The sequence below is a fragment of the Trichogramma pretiosum genome, unplaced genomic scaffold (genome assembly GCF_000599845.2).
Source record: "Trichogramma pretiosum strain Unisexual culture from Peru unplaced genomic scaffold, Tpre_2.0 scaffold37, whole genome shotgun sequence".
NCBI lineage: Eukaryota > Metazoa > Arthropoda > Insecta > Hymenoptera > Trichogrammatidae > Trichogramma > Trichogramma pretiosum.
In genome coordinates this window covers 574,057-593,667 of record NW_019641622.1, presented here as the reverse complement: position 1 = coordinate 593,667, position 19,611 = coordinate 574,057, and the positions used below count along the sequence as shown (strand labels likewise).

Sequence of the window (19,611 nt, the reverse complement as noted above, 5' to 3'; positions counted from 1 at the left end):
CCAGAGACAGAGGATGATCGATCGAAAGCTGCACACACGGACACGTACTTATATACAGGGACGCGAACGAAAGAGCGAGAGAGAGAGAAAAGAAGATGCGCACTTTCACCCGATACACTGGGCTGCACAGTGTAGTAAGTATGCAGAAGCTCTGCGACATATCGTACTTTTTTTTTTATCGTTTATTATATGCGCGTGAATGTACACTGCAAACACACATAAGCCGCGCACCGTACGCAGAGCGGTATAAGAGGGTGCGATGACTCATGGAGTTCCGTATACGTATCATGCGGAAGAACGACGAGACTACGTACTTATGCCACTATATAAACTCGAGAAAAGAGAGATGTATGTGTGTGTGTGTGTGAGCTGTATCTTTTCTTGGTTGTTTTTTTTCGCGAGCTGCAGCCGCCACCGCACGCAAAGGTAATTTTCAAGTGGCCGTGGCTCGACGTCGGTCGACTATAGTGCAGCAGCAACACGCAGGCTGTACCAATGGTCGAATGGTTATATAGCTTTCTGGTTTCCTCGAGACGAGAAGAGAAGGAGGTCTTTGACATTACGTCTGAATTACGCGCGTCTCGTATACATAAGAACGCACAGAGGCAGTCGATGATAAAACCACTAATCATTGAATAGGATCGCATAACTAAGTCTCTCTCTCTCTCGGTTAATCCTCTTGTGCCTCGCGACACACGATCCTTTGAATAATATCTTCTCTCTCGTCTCTCGAACTTTACGTCCGTGTCGTTGGTCTCTCTCTCTCTCTCATGATGATAATAATATAAAAGCGCGCGAACGATTCCGTGTACGACAAAGCTCATAACGCGCGCGCGAGACGAAATGAAAAAAAAAACACGTCTCTTTGACGACGCAATAAAAGCCCCTGTGTGTGTACGAGTGCAAGTTCTATATGATACAGGCACGCTTGTGTGCGCGCCTTTGACTGACATTCGCGCGTGTATAAGCTGTACGTCGGATTAACACCAAGAGCAAACTCGCGTAGCAGCAGCACAATGAGCCGCTGTACCTCCACCGTTGACGAGGGTCTACGTACGCACACACACGTGTATATTGTGCTTCTTTCTAGAGGAAGCTTTGTGATATAGACTCGTAAACGAATTTTTGAACCAGGTGTCGTAAGACAATTTCGTTTACACATTTGTCAAGCAGATTGAATACTTGTGACGAATGTCTGTATGCGTTGCATTCACTGTCGATTTGGACGAGAACGAAGCTCAAAAAGCGTGCACCAAGATGAACATTAAAAAAAAATTTTTTTTTGAACTCGTGCTTGAATATTTCCATCTTTTTGCACACTCAATCTCTCTCTCTCTCTCTCTCTCTCTCTCTCTCTCTCTCTCTCTCTCTCTCTCTCTCTCTGCCTGTCTGAAAAGTGAGTAAGCGCGCGCACGTGCGTCAAAAAAAAGCGTCACTCGCGCGATTTATTCATTGTTCGTGGTGGTGGACGCGCAGCTCACTCGAGTACATTATAATAATACACGGGCTTTGTCAATGGAAAAGTCGCGAGACAGATCATAACCGAGAGAGAGAGAAAGAGAGAGACTAAAGCTATAAAGATTGAAAATATCGTATACACGCGGCTCCGCGAGGGAAAAAGAGAGCCCGAGAGACTTTGTTTGAAGAAAACGCGTGTTTATATACACGTTGTATGCGCGTTAAGTATATCCGTTAAAGTATAAAGCTATTTTCAACGCAATTTGTCCGCGCGTGCGAGGCCACTTTGTACACGCGCAGCGCATTGCGCCTTTTTTTTTTTATTTCGTGTCGCGCTGTACAAGCAAAATAACACGAGCCGAGCATTTGACACCTGACGACTATTTCTCGCTCCTTCCTTGCTTTTTTTCACTTCAACTATATTTTATTATATTTATTATATTATGCACTCGAGGTATTTATTTCCTCGCGAACAGCGAGAGCTTTTACGACTTTTTCAAGCGAGTTTTATAATCTTTACGGGCGTACTACTCACACAAAAGTGCCAAAGATATCTCTGTTGTGTTGCGTTATGCCCGGGGATATACATCGAAGCTTGAGAGACGCTGAAACGTATAGCACTGTGTGCATTCTTATGTTATATTGTCGAAGAAGCCGGCAACAAAAGCTGCGCTGGGGCCCATGAATGGCACTCTTTGAATGATCGTGATTTTTCTTTTACGAGACACATTCTTTATATTATTATGTAAGCCTTTTTTCATATATATACGTAAAATTGGAAGCGCCCCCGTGTGCAGTAACGGATCGCGCGCAATAAAAAGTGCCAGCACGAGATGCGCAGCTTTGTAACTCGCGCGGGAGAGAGAAAAAATAACAGCTAGATTTCAGCTTTGCTTTACGGCACGATGCACTTTTTATATTTCTCTCGTCCTTGTTTCATTACGCTGCCTGTTGTTTTTTTATCCTTTTTGCAACAAAAAGAGAGCAACAACAATAAACAAAATGAAAGATTACCCGCGGAGAAATCATTTTGTTCCTACGATTACGCGCGCGGGGCAAAGAAAAGCTCTAAAGCAAGGATCCCGTTTTAATAAGGTTAAAACGGGAGGCAAAGATGACGCTGCACAAGTTGTACTACTACGATTATATATATACACACCTGACACTGGAACGCGCGCGCGAGCCTGTAAACACATACACGCAATGATGCGACCCTTCCCATGACTTTGCAACGTACTGTGCCCTTTTGTATACACGTGCGAGGCACGAGGTCAATCGCAACTGCAACAACACGAGGTCTCGAAAGCCGATCTATACACCAGGGGTGTGTCTCGCGGATAAAGAAAAAATCAAAATTGCTGTATATACGCGCTCCGATCGTTCGAGTTTATATCCTATATATATATCGTTTCCGTACCACGAGCACATACTGCTATGTGGGTTAACGGGTTAGCACATATAATTAGCGGGCATTTTTAGAAATATATAACGTATAGAGTCGAAAATATACGAATACATGATTTTTGGTATTTTTTTCGTAACTTCGCACACGTACGGGCATTTAAAAATCATTTAATTTCTTTTTGCTTTAAGTGCGTGTCGAGACTAATTCGTTCGGGCGACCGCATACGATAGTAGTAGAGCGTGTGTTAACGAGCGCTAACTAGGCTTATTATTGCTCAATATTAGACTTGCGTTAAAATAATAATAAACGACGTCTGTGCAGAGATCGGATATGACTGATGCGAATGAGACTATTACGCGTTTTATTTTTTCGGTCGTACTTATTTTTACATTTCAAGCGGTAAGTGTCACTCGAAAATCATCTCAACGGAGCTTTTTTGCGACGTCTAAGCTCATAAGTATACGAAAGTAAAAGTTTACTTCCACCGGCTTTATGCACGTGTAATCTTCTCTCTCGTTCACACCCACGTGCACTCGGCTCGTTAAATATCTAGTCGATTTGAGTAAATTATCGATTACATTAATCAAGGTACATATATATACAATCTCCGCATGTAGGAGACGACGCGTAAATTTAAGGCGCTCGTGAAATTCGTAATATACGTTTTTTTTGTCCTCTCTCTCTCGAGAAATAAATGTACCCACTTTTCTCTTTCTCTCGATGTCCCTCTCTTAGCGACGAGAGTAAAAGAGAGAATCTCGACTACATACCGTATTGAGCTCGAGTGCGAGTACTATCTCGCGCACTCACACACACACACACATACATATATATGCGTCTCGAGCTATATATATGAGAGAGGCACGAAGTAGCAGTGGCAGCAATGATCGTTCGCCTTTCTCGTCCTTCTAGTAGGCAGTGCAGCGACTCGCATTTTATATATATATCTATATGTATAGGGCGAGCAGTGCAGCAGCAGCACACACGTCGATATATATATGCAAGCGAATTCCAACGAGTTTTGCTACCATAAAAGACACTTGTGCATGCCGAGCGAGAGCCAAGCATGCATACGTGTGTATGTGTGTGTGTGTGTCTATTGCAGCGCAAGGTGGATTATATGCGCAGTTCGCAAAGTCTATAACTCGCTTTGGGAGCTGGAAAAATTGTGTGCAGATTTTTAATTAAGGATCCCGTCTCGTTGCTGCTGCTGTGGTTGCTGCCGCGTGCACACGAGCGACTGTGCGCGCTCGAGCGGCATGTAGTTAAGAGTAAGCCGCGCACTAGACGTGAAATTTCGCAAATAGTTGAAGAGTTGAATTTGAAGGTGGGGTTTTTTTTCTGCTTCTCTTTCTTCCTTCGTTATATATCGTCGTTGTCGTCGTCGTCGTCTGTGGTTTGTTGTTGTCGTCGTCGTCGTCTCGAAGCAGCTCTCGCTCTCGCGAGGCGACTCCGAAATGAGAATGCCGTTTGAGAGATGCTGCTGCTGCCACTGCTACTTGCACGAAATAGCACCGCACGAGACTTTCTAACGAGTTTTAATGAAAATCAATTTATATTACCTCGACACGTTTTTGCGCGCATCGAAAGCGGCAACGCTACTCTACGATCCGTCGCGTAGAAATTTCAATCGAATTATAAAAGTAGCATTTATTATAAGTAAAATAAAATCAGGTGCGCAGCTGCAGCAGAAATTCTCAAAAAATCCGCGCCGAAATGTATCATATTTCCTTGACGTGTCTTATACGCTTGTTCAGCAACTGCAGCGGCAGCAGCAGCAAAGAGCGGGAGCGAAGCCCTTCGTTCGCGAGCAGCGATTACACGCGAGAGATAATCGTATTTATGCGCGCCTTGGCATGTGAGCATGAGCAAGAGTAGCAGCAGCATAAGAGTCGGTCAGCTGACGCCGATCACGCCCAACTTTTACTCTGGCATTCAATGAGCTGCGCAGTGCAAGTTGCAGCACCGCACATGCACTGGCTGCACAGCAGTGCAACGCTCGATATCGAACGGTTTTTTCTCTTTTTCTCTCTTTCTTGTACTCGCGCGTCTCTGTGTGTGTGTATTTTCCGTTTAACGATTATTTCGCGTAAACGGCCAACACACACCGAACCCATCCTTGCGTATGTATTCGCTGATGTATGGATATTTCGAGTTGAATGATTTCATATATATACGTATGTAGCACGTAAATCCGACGCAGTGCGCATTTATGGAAATAATCGATCGGATATCTCGAGGAACTTTGGCGCTGCGCGCGGTTATTAGCTATATATAATTCATCGGCAATATACGCCTAGGCCAGAACATACATACATACATGATGACTGCTGCCGCTGATCTGCGTCGCTGCATACACATACAAATATGAATAATCAATTATTTATGCGCGCGCAAACCGGTTCCAACTGCCAATACAATAATGCCTCCTATGTATTTACCAATAAAATACGTTCAACGACACTCGGAGCCTCCGGTCGAGGGCGATCGACGCTTGAAGCTCGAGTTAAAAAGTCATTTTTCGTATAAAAATAAAGAAAAATAATAATGATATGCACGGATAGTTTTTTAATTTAATTCACGCGAAAATTGATAATCATTTTATTACAGCTTCTAGGATATATACTTGCCTGCACGTGATAATTTATCAAGATAGAAGGCGTTCGCCCGCGCATACCTATACGCTATACACGAAGACTCGTTATGCATTCACGTGTACCTATAAGGTATATTATAAAAGCTATAGCTGGCTTGGCGAATTGAAAAAAAAACGCGCGTTTACAATAACGTGGAAGTGCGCCCGAAACAGGCGAAAGATCCGAATCTTTGGGCTTGATGCATAGAGTGGTCTCTCTTATACACCACGGAGGAGCGGAGCAGCGCGAAATTTAGCTGTATATAGCGTGTAGAGCGCGCGAATGGGAGCCCATCTACGCGCCGCGCTTGGATTCCTCTCGATGAAAGTGAATAGCGCGAGCCGCCGTTACCGCTGCTGCGTGAGGTTGCTAGTATTTTATACTGCGTAGAAAAAAACGTAAATAAATAAAGGAAAAAAAATCGTACTTTATACCGCGGCGCGCGGCTGAACGGCTACTTCCGCCGCTTGAATAAAGTTTATTTTATACATGGGCGCAGCAGCAGCGATGCAGGAACCATAGCTCCGTTTCAGATGGTTGAATTTCAGCGGCAGCAGCAGAGGTAGTAGTAGCAGCTTATAGCCTGATATGGGCTTTGGAAAATTAATAGGATAAACATTGCAACGCGAGCAGCGAAGCTCACGCGAGCGCAAAGTGTATACTATATATTTATATATTGGAGAGAAATAAGAAAGTTTTCCCCGATTCTCCGATGTTTTTAAGATGTATGTATATGCCTGTCAGTTTCTCTCTTCGAGCGTCGTAGTCGTAGTCGTCGTCGTCGAGCGAGCGACCGTGTCGAAGATTTATTGTTTTGTTTCGAAAACGAGAGGATTGAAAAGTTAATTGAATGTATATTAGAGAGAGGGAGAGTGAAAAAAAAGGAGTCGATCGCAGCGGCCACGAAATCAAACGTAATAAATAATGTGACAGGTGTATATACGATTTTTATTCATCGATCCTATACAAGTAGGTATATAGTGCCAATGTTATATATCAGTCAAAAAAGTCGAGTTATATACACGGGAGAGTAGGCATGTCAGTTGCTGCGTAAAACTTACAGCGCGCAGGAGCAGCAGCAGGCACCTAAATATAGATACTTGCAAGGCTCTTAACAACGAGAGATAACAATGCGTGCCTTATATTACACAGCGAAAAGAAAAGAAAAGAGAGAAGAGAAAAGAAGAGAGAGAAAAAAAGGAGTAACGCCAAGCTACCTACGAGATAATGCTCGTTACCGTTAGCTACCTCAGCTGTTTTGAGCCGATATATATCGAACAGTCCGCGAGCGAGCTCGAGGCTCGAGCGCGTGCTAACTGCAAAGTGTATTATATACATAAAGCACACGGGCTGGAGCATGAGCAGCAAGTAGAGCTAGGCCATATTATATATACACAAACGCAGCAACACACAGACAGACAGACACGGAGTCCGTGTCCTCTTGCCACTATATAGCTTTATATACGTGTACAGCAAGGTAGCAGTATCACCTGCTGCTGCTCGCCTCTCGTGCTATAGTGCACAACAGCACACGTTGCCAGCCGCGAAATATACATTCGAAAATATAATCTAGGCTCGTTTCGTTTCGAGAGAGCTGCTGCTGCTGCTGCTCTTGGCTGCTCTTAGCTGAGCTTAGAGCTTAGCTTATAATAATTTCCTGGAAATTTTATCTGCCTATCATATCTGTGTGCGAATCAGAAGCCTACATATATATACACGTGTACACACGCGTGTAGCACACGTGTGCATATAATATATATCTATGTATGTGCAGCACACGGTCGAGAGAGCAAATTTCGCCAAAGCTTAATTATTAGAACGGTTAGGATAATTGCTGCTGCTGCTGCTGCTGCTCCTGCCCCGCCGAGATCTCTGCTTACACTCGCGCACTGCACCGGAGCACACATACACGTAGAGTAACAGTTTTTCCACCCAATTTTAGAAGCGGCTCCGACGTTTGGCGTAAAAATCATTGCACGCGAGAGATTTTTCACGAGAGATTATTGTTACATCTACGCTATGAATCGGTCGGTTGAAATTTCCACAATGCGGTGGTCGGTTTATCAATTTTTCTCCGTCAAATGACACATGGACTTGCACTGAAAAAAATTTTATACCCAAATCCAGCGAAAATGGCTAGCTGGATCAGCAAAAGATATTTTGCTGCCACGGCAAAATAATTTTGCCGTGGGAGCAAAAAATTTTTGTCGCGGCAGCTAAATGATTTTGCTGGGACAGCAAAAGGTTTCGTCGTGGCAGCAAAATATCTTTTGCTGATCCAGCTGTCCACTTTCGCTGAATAGACTTGGGCACAAGGACACTCGTATGACGAGTCGACTTGCTTTGAAAATTCAATGCACGGCAGAGATACATATATATGTATGTGTGTGAGTAGCAAAGAGCAACGAACATCGCCGCGAGCCGTCCAAAGCAACTTTTTAGAACGAGTTCTAAATTTGTAGTGGACACTGAACATCGAACAGTCGGAGTCGTTGTCACACTCCTATACACATGTGTGATGTTACTGGCCGACGCCCGACAAGCCTGCTGCTGCGGCACACACACACACACACACACACACAGACACCATGTCGACCTATAGCTCGCTGACGCGGCACAGGCGCGATTTCGGCCTACATGTATGCCGCCGCTGCTGCTGCTGCTGCTGCTGTCACACACGAACTCGGACACGATGTCAACCTACTAACAGGCCGCTGCTGCTGCCACACACACGAACACAGACACCATATTGACCTGCAGCTCGCTGATGCGTCCACAGACTGTCAAGTTAGGCTTCGGGTGGCTATTATAATGATAAAACATGTGCGACGGGTTCAAATGTGCTCGTATACATCATTCGAGAGTGGATCGCGCGATATGCCACAAGTGTAATGTAACAATACAGGACACACGACACATAACCCATTCAATTCGAAATGCTGAGATGGACGAGCCAGAGAGTAAACGTCAGTTTCTTTACAAGAGGACCGTGTACTATCTGAAATTGTCGGATGCCTGTGTCAAAGTGCTTAGGTAATTATGCAGGCGCGTTATCTGATGGTGTTTGTTTGGTTATGATGACGTTTTTTGTAAGCCTTGTTTGTTTGTTTTCGTTTTGCGCAGTGAATGCTGGCTGCTGTACCAGATCAAAAAGTCCACCTCACTGGTTCGATTGATTTTGCCCACGAAAACTCTAAATTTGTAGAATACTCAAGCCCACTATATCTACATCCATGATCTGGGATTTCAAGGTATTAAACCCGAAAATAAAAAACAATAGGTGACATTTGAAAGGAACTGAAAGTATGATGACAAGTATCCCCTACACGCTTCCTTTTTGCTTCACAGATATCTCTATGTTCAATCATTTTGATGATTTGGAAAAATTCGTTCAAGAAAAGCCAAAAAATATATCCTACATAGTGACCAAATGACAACCAAAAATTAAAAGCCTTAATTGAATTCTCCTATTTTTATGAAGCATTTGAAAGGTGAGATTCAAAAGGTCAAGATTTTTCAATCTATTCAGATGAAAAATTCAAGAATACTTTAATTTCAGATTGGCATTATAATACTTTTGCTCAACAGCTGAATTAACTGCAGTTGCATTGGCAAGAACTACACAAGCCAATTTAAGGTTTCTTTTCCAAAGCTGCCATATTCCTTTGACAATCACAGCGTATATAAAAAGTCTATGTTTTTAAGAGAATATTTTCTTTATGGTACTACGTTTTAAATAATCCTAGTGTTGTATTATTGGCAGGATTGTTGTAGGATATATATATATCAACACAATCAATCCTGCCAATAATACAACACTAGGATTATTTAAAACGTAGTACCATAAAGAAAATATTCTCTTAAAAACATAGACTTTTTATATACGCTGTGATTGTCAAAGGAATATGGCAGCTTTGGAAAAGAAACCTTAAATTGGCTTGTGTAGTTCTTGCCAATGCAACTGCAGTTAATTCAGCTGTTGAGCAAAAGTATTATAATGCCAATCTGAAATTAAAGTATTCTTGAATTTTTCATCTGAATAGATTGAAAAATCTTGACCTTTTGAATCTCACCTTTCAAATGCTTCATAAAAATAGGAGAATTCAATTAAGGCTTTTAATTTTTGGTTGTCATTTGGTCACTATGTAGGATATATTTTTTGGCTTTTCTTGAACGAATTTTTCCAAATCATCAAAATGATTGAACATAGAGATATCTGTGAAGCAAAAAGGAAGCGTGTAGGGGATACTTGTCATCATACTTTCAGTTCCTTTCAAATGTCACCTATTGTTTTTTATTTTCGGGTTTAATACCTTGAAATCCCAGATCATGGATGTAGATATAGTGGGCTTGAGTATTCTACAAATTTAGAGTTTTCGTGGGCAAAATCAATCGAACCAGTGAGGTGGACTTTTTGATCTGGTACAGCAGCCAGCATTCACTGCGCAAAACGAAAACAAACAAACAAGGCTTACAAAAAACGTCATCATAACCAAACAAACACCATCAGATAACGCGCCTGCATAATTACCTAAGCACTTTGACACAGGCATCCGACAATTTCAGATAGTACACGGTCCTCTTGTAAAGAAACTGACGTTTACTCTCTGGCTCGTCCATCTCAGCATTTCGAATTGAATGGGTTATGTGTCGTGTGTCCTGTATTGTTACATTACACTTGTGGCATATCGCGCGATCCACTCTCGAATGATGTATACGAGCACATTTGAACCCGTCGCACATGTTTTATCATTATAATAGCCACCCGAAGCCTAACTTGACAGTCTGTGGACGCATCAGCGAGCTGCAGGTCAATATGGTGTCTGTGTTCGTGTGTGTGGCAGCAGCAGCGGCCTGTTAGTAGGTTGACATCGTGTCCGAGTTCGTGTGTGACAGCAGCAGCAGCAGCAGCAGCGGCGGCATACATGTAGGCCGAAATCGCGCCTGTGCCGCGTCAGCGAGCTATAGGTCGACATGGTGTCTGTGTGTGTGTGTGTGTGTGTGTGTGCCGCAGCAGCAGGCTTGTCGGGCGTCGGCCAGTAACATCACACATGTGTATAGGAGTGTGACAACGACTCCGACTGTTCGATGTTCAGTGTCCACTACAAATTTAGAACTCGTTCTAAAAAGTTGCTTTGGACGGCTCGCGGCGATGTTCGTTGCTCTTTGCTACTCACACACATACATATATATGTATCTCTGCCGTGCATTGAATTTTCAAAGCAAGTCGACTCGTCATACGAGTGTCCTTGTGCCCAAGTCTATTCAGCGAAAGTGGACAGCTGGATCAGCAAAAGATATTTTGCTGCCACGATGAAACCTTTTGCTGTCCCAGCAAAATCATTTAGCTGCCGCGACAAAAATTTTTTGCTCCCACGGCAAAATTATTTTGCCGTGGCAGCAAAATATCTTTTGCTGATCCAGCTAGCCATTTTCGCTGGATTTGGGTATAAAATTTTTTTCAGTGTGGGTTATGGGAAGAAAATGTCGATACGGGAAAGTAGGGACAATAGTAGTAGGTGACCCTTACTTTATCTTCTCATTACCGAATGGATCGTACTCAAGATTACAATCGGCGTCGCTTAATTCGTTAGTTATTAGAAATGCAACAATTTTGATACATCCATGGATCATAATTCTGTGGGTTTGACTTATACAAATATTTTTACTTCGCCACTTGCAGGTTTGTACATATAAAGGTACTCGCCATCTAGCGGTGAATGCTTTAAGTGATATAATCGTATTCAAAGTGGTTGAAAACTATTTAAAATTGTCCAATATAATAAAATTGTTATTTTGAGTTCATTTAAAATGGGCTTTATATTTGTAACGTAAGTAAAACAGAAAAATTGCAAAAAACACACCAATTAATTGTAATGTATCTTAAAACATTTAAATGGTAATTTTTTGTTCATATTATTGATATTGAACCTTTTTTATCAGAGGATATTCAAAAAAGCGCGAGTACTCAAGAAAAAGTCGAATACCTAAAAACTCAGAATTTTTCTGACGCATCTCGAACTCGAATCGAACTCGTCGTGTCGTATTCACGTCGAGTAAAACTCGAAAAATCGCGGGTACTCGCACATCCGTAACACACACGCGAACGCAACGGTCCAAGGAAAACTACAATACCATAGGCGCCACTACTCGTCGATTTGTCATATAAAAATACGCGCACGATATAGAACGATCTTATTTACATAATATCGTGTTTTTATTGGCAGCGCGGATCGAGCCGTTGATATTATATTTGCGCGTACACGAGATATTACGTACACTTTCGATTTTTTTTTCTTTCAATCGCGACTTTTATTTTCATTCTCGGTAATGAGATGTCGATGCGATCGTAAAACTCGCTCTCGAGTTGTATGACTAATCCATCAAAATCCAGAATTACGTATTTCAATCAAAACTCTCGGCGCGCGGAATAAAGAAAAAAATACTTTATATCGCTGTATGAGTCGTACGCATTAGTCTCAACGTTCGAGAATAAAAAAAATCCTACACGCTCGATGTATCTTTTTCTCGGCTCTCGTTGGCTAAAAATCCATTTAACGAGAGAAAACGTGACGAACGGCGACATTTATAAGCATACAATGCAACGTATATTTTATATAAGTACGTGTATTACCTTTATCGCGTAATTCAGCGCACGTGCTTCGACTCGTGCTTTTTTTTGCCTTCTCTCTCTCTCTCTCGCTCCTTATATTATTATCGGATCTATAACGCCGCAATCGCGATGTTTATTAGTCATCTCTCTCGGCGTTGATATAATTTTCTTTTTTACTTTTTTTTTTCAATGCACCGTTATAGTTGGCAAATCGTAGTATAGATATACAATAATATTATCTGCAAAAACAAGCCGAAGGTTATATACCTCGGCAATGCGTTGGAACAGCAGCAACCACACGCGTCCGCACACACAAACACGGGGACATAAGCAAGAGCTTTTATATTTATTCGAATAATATTGTAATACGCGTAGAGCCCGATCGGGCGCGCGAGACGAGAGAGAGAGAGACTCGTCTAGAATTAATAAAGCATCGATCAGCAGCCTCGACACTAAGCAGAATATTTATTGTTTATATATTTCTGCCTTTTGCTTATACACATATACGCACACGCACAAGCAATTCGCAGCCGCGTGCAGCACGCAGCAGCGCCCAGACAATCGTTATGCAATAAATATATTATTATGTTATTATGTTATATACAGCCGCGTCGAGATTGATATCTGTTTTTGATGTACACCCGGGATAAGCAGCAGCAGCAGCAGCAGCAGGCGTTGGGTGTTTGTGCGTATATAGGTAATGCATTTATTTATACGCATATACGGTCAATCTTGATACGTACCGCCACGGCAGCGGCGGCGGCGCGCGTAAAACAGCATTCCATGTAGAAATTAAGACATTTGAATAAATCGATTTGTTCTGTCTCTCTCTCTCTCTTTCTTTCTGCGTTTGTGTCTCGTACTTATGTGTATTATATATACCTGCAGCTGAGTATTTGCGAGCGAATACATTTATATGTATATGCGTTCTGCGCCAGGGGCCATATATGCAAAGTGCAGGCATAGAAAGTGTGAAAATCATATCTGCGCGGCGCGCCGTTGCACATGGTAATTGTTGCAACGCCACACACACACATATAGCTATTACTTATATTATTAGCTAACGATAATTATCGACTTCATTACGATGATTATTTATCATTGGCGTGCTACACGCGCATGGCTGGTGCATACAGAAATCAATGTCCGATACATACTTGGCAATGTGTATCGATTAGTGTCGTGCACCGGTACAGCTTTTGTCTTCTATTATTAAAAGCAGCGACTTGGGTTTTACCGGACGATGAAAAAATCGTTCAATTTTGGCAGCTTTTTTATTTACGCCGATTGGATTCGTTAGAAACGGCAGTGATGCTGCGCTCGCTCATCAGTGCAAATTGCTGTGTCGTCGATGCCACACCTCGAGCTCTGCTGCTGCTGCCATACGACTCGATGACAGTTTTAATTAATTCAATGTTATGTTACATTACACACCTAGAGCAGCAGCCAACAACGGCTCTCGGTCAGAACGCGGGTGCAACATTTTTGCACGAAATAATTCCTCTTCGTCTCTCTCTCTCTCTCTCACGCGATTCGAGGAGAAGAAGGTAGTTTCTGCTTTGACTTTTTACTGACACGCAGCAGCAGCAGCGGCAGCGGCGGTGTGGCACGCGCGTCCAAGGCACACCGTATAACGTCGAGCTCTAAATAGAACCTAAATATCCCTGCGTGCGTTCGGGAACATTTTTATTTATTTTTTTCTCTCTCGGAAATACCGAAGCCGATATAAAAATATCTATCTCTTTCTCTTTCCTCGCTCTGCGAAGTATTGAGCATCAGGCTTCGCATTTCATTATATTGTATATACGGTGTCCGGTGAAACATTATTAAAAAAAAGAGAGAAAAAAAATGCAGAGGAGAGCCCACGCAGTCGCATAAAACGCAGCGTACGCATGCATATGTACGATGTTTCTCCTGCACGTGTGTTGTAATTATACGTATTATACCGGGCCCCACATGAACCCTGTCGCTCTCAACCGCTCCCATAAAAATTTCCATATTCGTTCGCGTAATATACATTTATATACAGATTGTGTTTACATGGTTATACATCATTTACACTGTATATAGATACTCTCTATCGGTGTCGGTGCGTGAACATTTTTTTTTTCAATTTTATGTCGGTCGCAGTCGTTGTGTGCAAGGTGTCGTACGCGCGAATAGACAGCGCGAAATATACCGTTGTCGGCGACGGCGAACGGCAGAAAGCAAGCCACGAGCAAGAGGTCATTCAATAAACTACTCGGCTTTAGCGAGCTCAAATAAAAAAAAATTTAAAACAAAAAAAGAGTAGTCTCATTGACAGCTATAATAAAGTGCAGATTAGTGTTTGCACACGAGCGCACGGTGGTATATAAACGTTATCAATGTAGCAGCCGCTTAGTTAAGAAACCGAGCTTTGAAGTGCGCGAGATAATCTTTCTCTGTCGAATAAAAAAAAAAAAGGCACGCAAACTCCGGCCGCGGTCAATTGGGAGAGGAGAGGATTAGATACGGACAGTAGTGATAAAGAGAGAGACTAGTAGTATCGAGAGAATAAAAAGTGAGCGACGTAATAATGTAACGTGCGTTTTGCTGCATTGTTATACGAAGAGCCTCGCTCGTGGGCCATATCGAATGTGCAATACTAATATGCTCACGAAGCCATTCGACGACGAGATAAGACGAATTTTTTTTTTAAATAAACGTACGCAGCCTATCACTCGTAATTTTTTGGGTATATACCGCGCGCAATGTTTACGATAATGCGCGATGATGATCGTCATCGATGAAGCAAAAAAAAAAACACCAAACAAACTCACAAAATTATTTTATGTGTCATATCGATTTTTCGAATTTTTATGCCGGCCAAGGAGATCGTAATGCTCTCGCGAGTAATAACCGAAAATTCGAGCGCATATATAATAATATAATAATCGTCGCTTTCACATTTTCAAAGCCGAAGCACATGACTTACTCGCGAGCGCGCGCACACACAGCTACATAGTACAGAGCATTATTATATGTGAAGCAAGCGTGACACGAATAGGTACTCTATCGCTCCTTAGCCTATTGCAGCACCACGCGACGTGCCTGCAAGAACTACATACTCTCTCGATATTATCACAAAAAAAAAACGAGTCGAATTTGTATTTGAAATTTGTGTGTAGCTACTCTCCTTATTTCGTCTCTCTCTCTCTTTCTGGATCGACGCAACGAACACAAAAATTAGATAAGCCGAATCGCGTATTGAGTAATTAAGCGCGAGCGATCGTCGTAATTTTACAGTTTACGATGACTCTTTGCGCGCGCGAGCCAAGGCAGCTCGCGGCGTGGAATTAATTTTTTTTTTTTTTATTATCCAGTGTGATATAATGACGAAAATACCAAAATTATATTTTCATTTAAATTTGTTTTATACGGACAGGAGCTGTAGAACTGAATTGCCCCGGCTTACATAATGAAATTACAGTGGGTCGATAGATAGACTGTAATTTTTTCTTATTTTTTTTTCCTACACCATTCGAATGGGTATTTGTGTGTGTATACCGATCTCGTTTTCTTTTCACGGCACTTACATGCTTCGCGAACGAGCAAAAAGAAAGACAGAGAGAGAGAGACATGATACAAAAAAGTCGGAACACGTTGTCGTGTGTCGTTGCTGAGCTCGCGAATCCGTGTTAGTACGTATGTGTGTGTGTGTGTCGGCCCGGCGCAGAGTTTAGCCATGCAGCAGCAGCACATGCTACATAACGTACGAGAGCCGAGTTTGATCTAAAAATAAAGGAGGAGTCTCTCTCGCTCGTCCAAAAAGCCGAGAAGGGAGAGAGAGAGTGAATTCGTCTGCTTATGTGTATCGCACTGCTAAGCTCGTACTCTGCTGCTAAGCTCGTGTGCAGATCCTCTTATTTGGGTATCGAGAAACGAGAGAGAAAGAGAAAGAGAGAAGCGCTAACGAGTCATGCGAGTATTTTTAGGTTTTTTTTCTCTCTTCTCTTCTCTCGTGTCTCGATGTATCTCGCAGCTTATTTTATTCGATCGAGCATCCGCGCGCACGCATCTCGATGTGCGCGTGTGTGTATAATATCTAAAACAGATAAGGACGTGGATCGAAGATATACACACGCAACGCATGCAGCCGGGTGTAATACCTCGTTTTAGTTTTTTCGAATTTCCCGTCATTACGATCGATAAATTAAACCCAAAAATGTTGTATTCACGATATCCGAGCACGCGCGCATTCGGGACAGCTCCCAGCACCTAGCTATACCGCGTATACGGGATTTCCAATGACAATTATTTTAAAAATACGAGAGAATGTATAATCCCAATAAATCGCGTGTATGCATATGACTCGAACAGCTGATCAATGTGCCTATAAACACTGCGATGGCAACTGCCAGACGGCGTATACATACATATACGTAAATATTTTCTTTTCCGATTCTCTCCAAAAAGAGAGTCGTATACTCATAAGCATATCACATAAGCGTAATCGCGTGTTTTCCAAAGACCGAGACGAGCGCGCCTTTTTTTCGAGGGGGGTCAAATCGATCGGTTATATACTTTTGATATTATAAGCTCGTTCGCGGTTGTGTATACATATACGCTTAGCTCGTCGTGCACCGACCGAGGCGATTTCTCAATGAAAAGAAAAACGCACTTTTATCGCAAAATGATAAGCTCGTTAGAGCTTTTTTTGCACGCGCAGAGGAGTTTCGAATTCGAAACCTTTTCAACGGCTTTGTAATTGAACGCACGAATCCTGTATCGCATTTATGTACGGAGGAAATTATCAACGACTTTTTTTTCACTCTTCTCCACTTGTTAGCAGCTCTCGTGTGATTTTCTTCGAAGCGAACATTTCCACGAATATAATATACTCATGCAGCAGCAGCAACATCGCTATCGTCTTGTTATTATTATTACAAAACTTGCATCGCTGCTTTAACATATTTATTATAATATACACGTTACAACACATACACGTCCTTGGCTTCGTATTATAATACACGTATATAGAAGAGGTTTAGGAGCAGCGGCACGCGCGCCTCAGAGAGTAAAACGTCGTCTTTCTCTCTCTCTCTCTTCACAACTCTCGCCATGCGCGCGAACATCCGTTTATAAATGTGTGTGTGTGTGTGTGTGTGTGTGTGTGTGTGTGCATGTGTATAGAATACGCGTGCGCCCCGTGTGTGTGTGCGCGAGTGCGTTGCATTGCATACACGCACGGCACGGGGCACACACAGGCTCCATTTTCTGCGTCCACGACATATACTGCTGCACACGCACTCGGAAAAATTCTGCACGGAAAGGAAACGTTGCATTTTGTTATTATATATATATATGTAGCAGGCAAGCAACGACTCGACCGTCCTCGCGGGCACACGCGCAGTCTTAGCATGCTACATTCGTACGATATATACTTTAACGATATATTCATCATCGTCGCAATTGCACACGCGTATTATATATACGTCGCGCGATCGCGACTGCAGAGCCGAGCGAGTTTGACGCAGCGCGTGGCGCGCGCGAGGTGTAGTATATTACAGTGCAGCGCAGCACACGGAATTTTGCACTCGCACACATATACATACACGAATAACACGAGTATACGTTGCTCGTGCACAGCGCGAAGAAGAAAGATGAAATGTTTTTTTTTGTTCTCGTGAGACCGATATACCTGGCGTATCTCGCAAATGCATTATCTATAATAATACGATGAATCCCCCGGAGACGCACGAGTTAATATTTGTGCTTTGTGTAAGTATGTGTGTGTGTGTGTGTGCGGGTGCGCTGCTCGTGGCGTACATATATTGCACGACTCCGAATTCTTGACCCCCCGCGTGCAGCAGCACTCGTCTCGAGGACGATCGTACGCGGAACTCAAAAAAGTACCTACGAAGCGAGACGATCGTCAAGAGTAGGTACAGGTGAAAAAAGAGAGCGCCAGAGAGATCCGCGAAGAGCGCGAAAACTCCAGCTACATATAGCAGTAGTGTACACGGACGTAAACAAAACCGCATAATTAACCTCACATTTTGCGCGCTGGGCGCCTTCTTCGTCTCTGCGTCAGTGTGTCGCTCTGCTCTCCGCTTGTGTCTGTCTGTCTGTATATGCTATGGGTGTTGTGCCATCGGTATGTAGTAGTGTAGTACATCCTACTGCTACGATTGACAGCGGGCTTCGCGTTATATTCCTCGTACAGAAAACTTCCTGGACTTTGAACATCTCGTGCTTTCGTACGCATATATACCTTTTGTATATATCGCGAACGTGAACACACGTATACGAATACAACAGCAGAAAAGGCTACACATATAAAATATACAACATTGCAAACTCACATTTCGCAGCGGCAGCTTATGTATAGAATCTCCTAGGCGCCTCCCCTTTTGCTAAAGTAGCAGCAGCAGCAGCACTTTTATACGTATCCTTGACGGATTGCGAGCGTACGTGTGTGAGTGCACGTATGCGTGTGTGTATATATCCTTTACGAGCAGCAGCAGCAGAGCACCAGAACTTATACTTATGTATCCTGCACTCGCGCTCGCGTATACATATATCGATGTGTACAGAAATAATACGTATCCCTCGATAGATATTACTCTCCGTGTGCAGCTGCAGAGCTCTTTTCCTCAATTACACGTATATGTATATAATATGTATATGTACGTATCCTCCTATACATATATTATGTGCATTCCACGCGTACGTCGTCGATTTACAACGATTTACAGCGCGTGTAGTTGTTGCTGCTTGCTATGCATACGTATAGTAAATAATAAAAATTCGTGCTTTGCTCAATGGATTATTTCGGCACCAGTACACACACACGCGCGCGCACACTACGAACTATATACACACGCTTCACGCACCGTCGACGAGCGACAACAAACAAAAACAAATATATATATAACAACAATAACAACAAAACACTCGTCGCACCCTTTTGGCCACACCACGTTTATATATTTTTCGATGATTATATATTGTCGTGAGGCCGCGCCGAGCGCGCGAAAACGAGCCAACTATGTAAGTTGAATCAACTGCAGCGAGAGACGTTTGCAATATTAATTTTCTATCTATACATAAACTGACGATTTATGTATAAACAACGACTCTACTCTCGGTACGCATAATAACACCAACACGCGAGTTGTGTCTCAATCTTTCTCTCTCTCTCTCTCTCTCTCTCTCTCCGCACTATCACCACACCACCGCACTTGTACTGTGCACGCGAGACTGTAACCACGACGACGAGCCAGTAGGGACTGACCGCGCTGAACTCCGAGATTCGAGCGCGGAGCGAGACAGGCAGCAGCTCCGGAGTATAAGAGTCTTTCGCGTATTATACTTCGCGGAGAGAGAGAGAGAGCGACTAGCGGTGTGCGCCACCCGCTATGTATATAACACATACACACATATACGCGCGCGAATTGCAGAATTTCGCTCGCGCTAGCGAACGACTAGCGACATCTCGCGGGGAATCGTTCGAGCCGAGAGAACTGCTTTATTGA

At 43.0% G+C, this 19,611-nt stretch overlaps 1 protein-coding gene across 7 annotated transcripts in view; it reads right to left on the bottom strand.

Annotated features, from left to right (window-relative positions):
- The window catches only part of LOC106657087 (F-actin-monooxygenase Mical), an 83,520-nt gene extending 64,075 nt beyond the window's left edge, over window positions 1–19,445 (bottom strand). For all 7 annotated transcript variants that reach the window (XM_023458957.1, XM_023458959.1, XM_023458953.1 and 4 more), the window contains exon 1: window positions 18,439–19,445. The gene's annotated coding sequence lies outside the window, so the exon portion shown is untranslated. The remainder of the gene's footprint in view (window positions 1–18,438) is intronic.
- Between the last annotated feature and the right edge of the window lie 166 nt (window positions 19,446–19,611).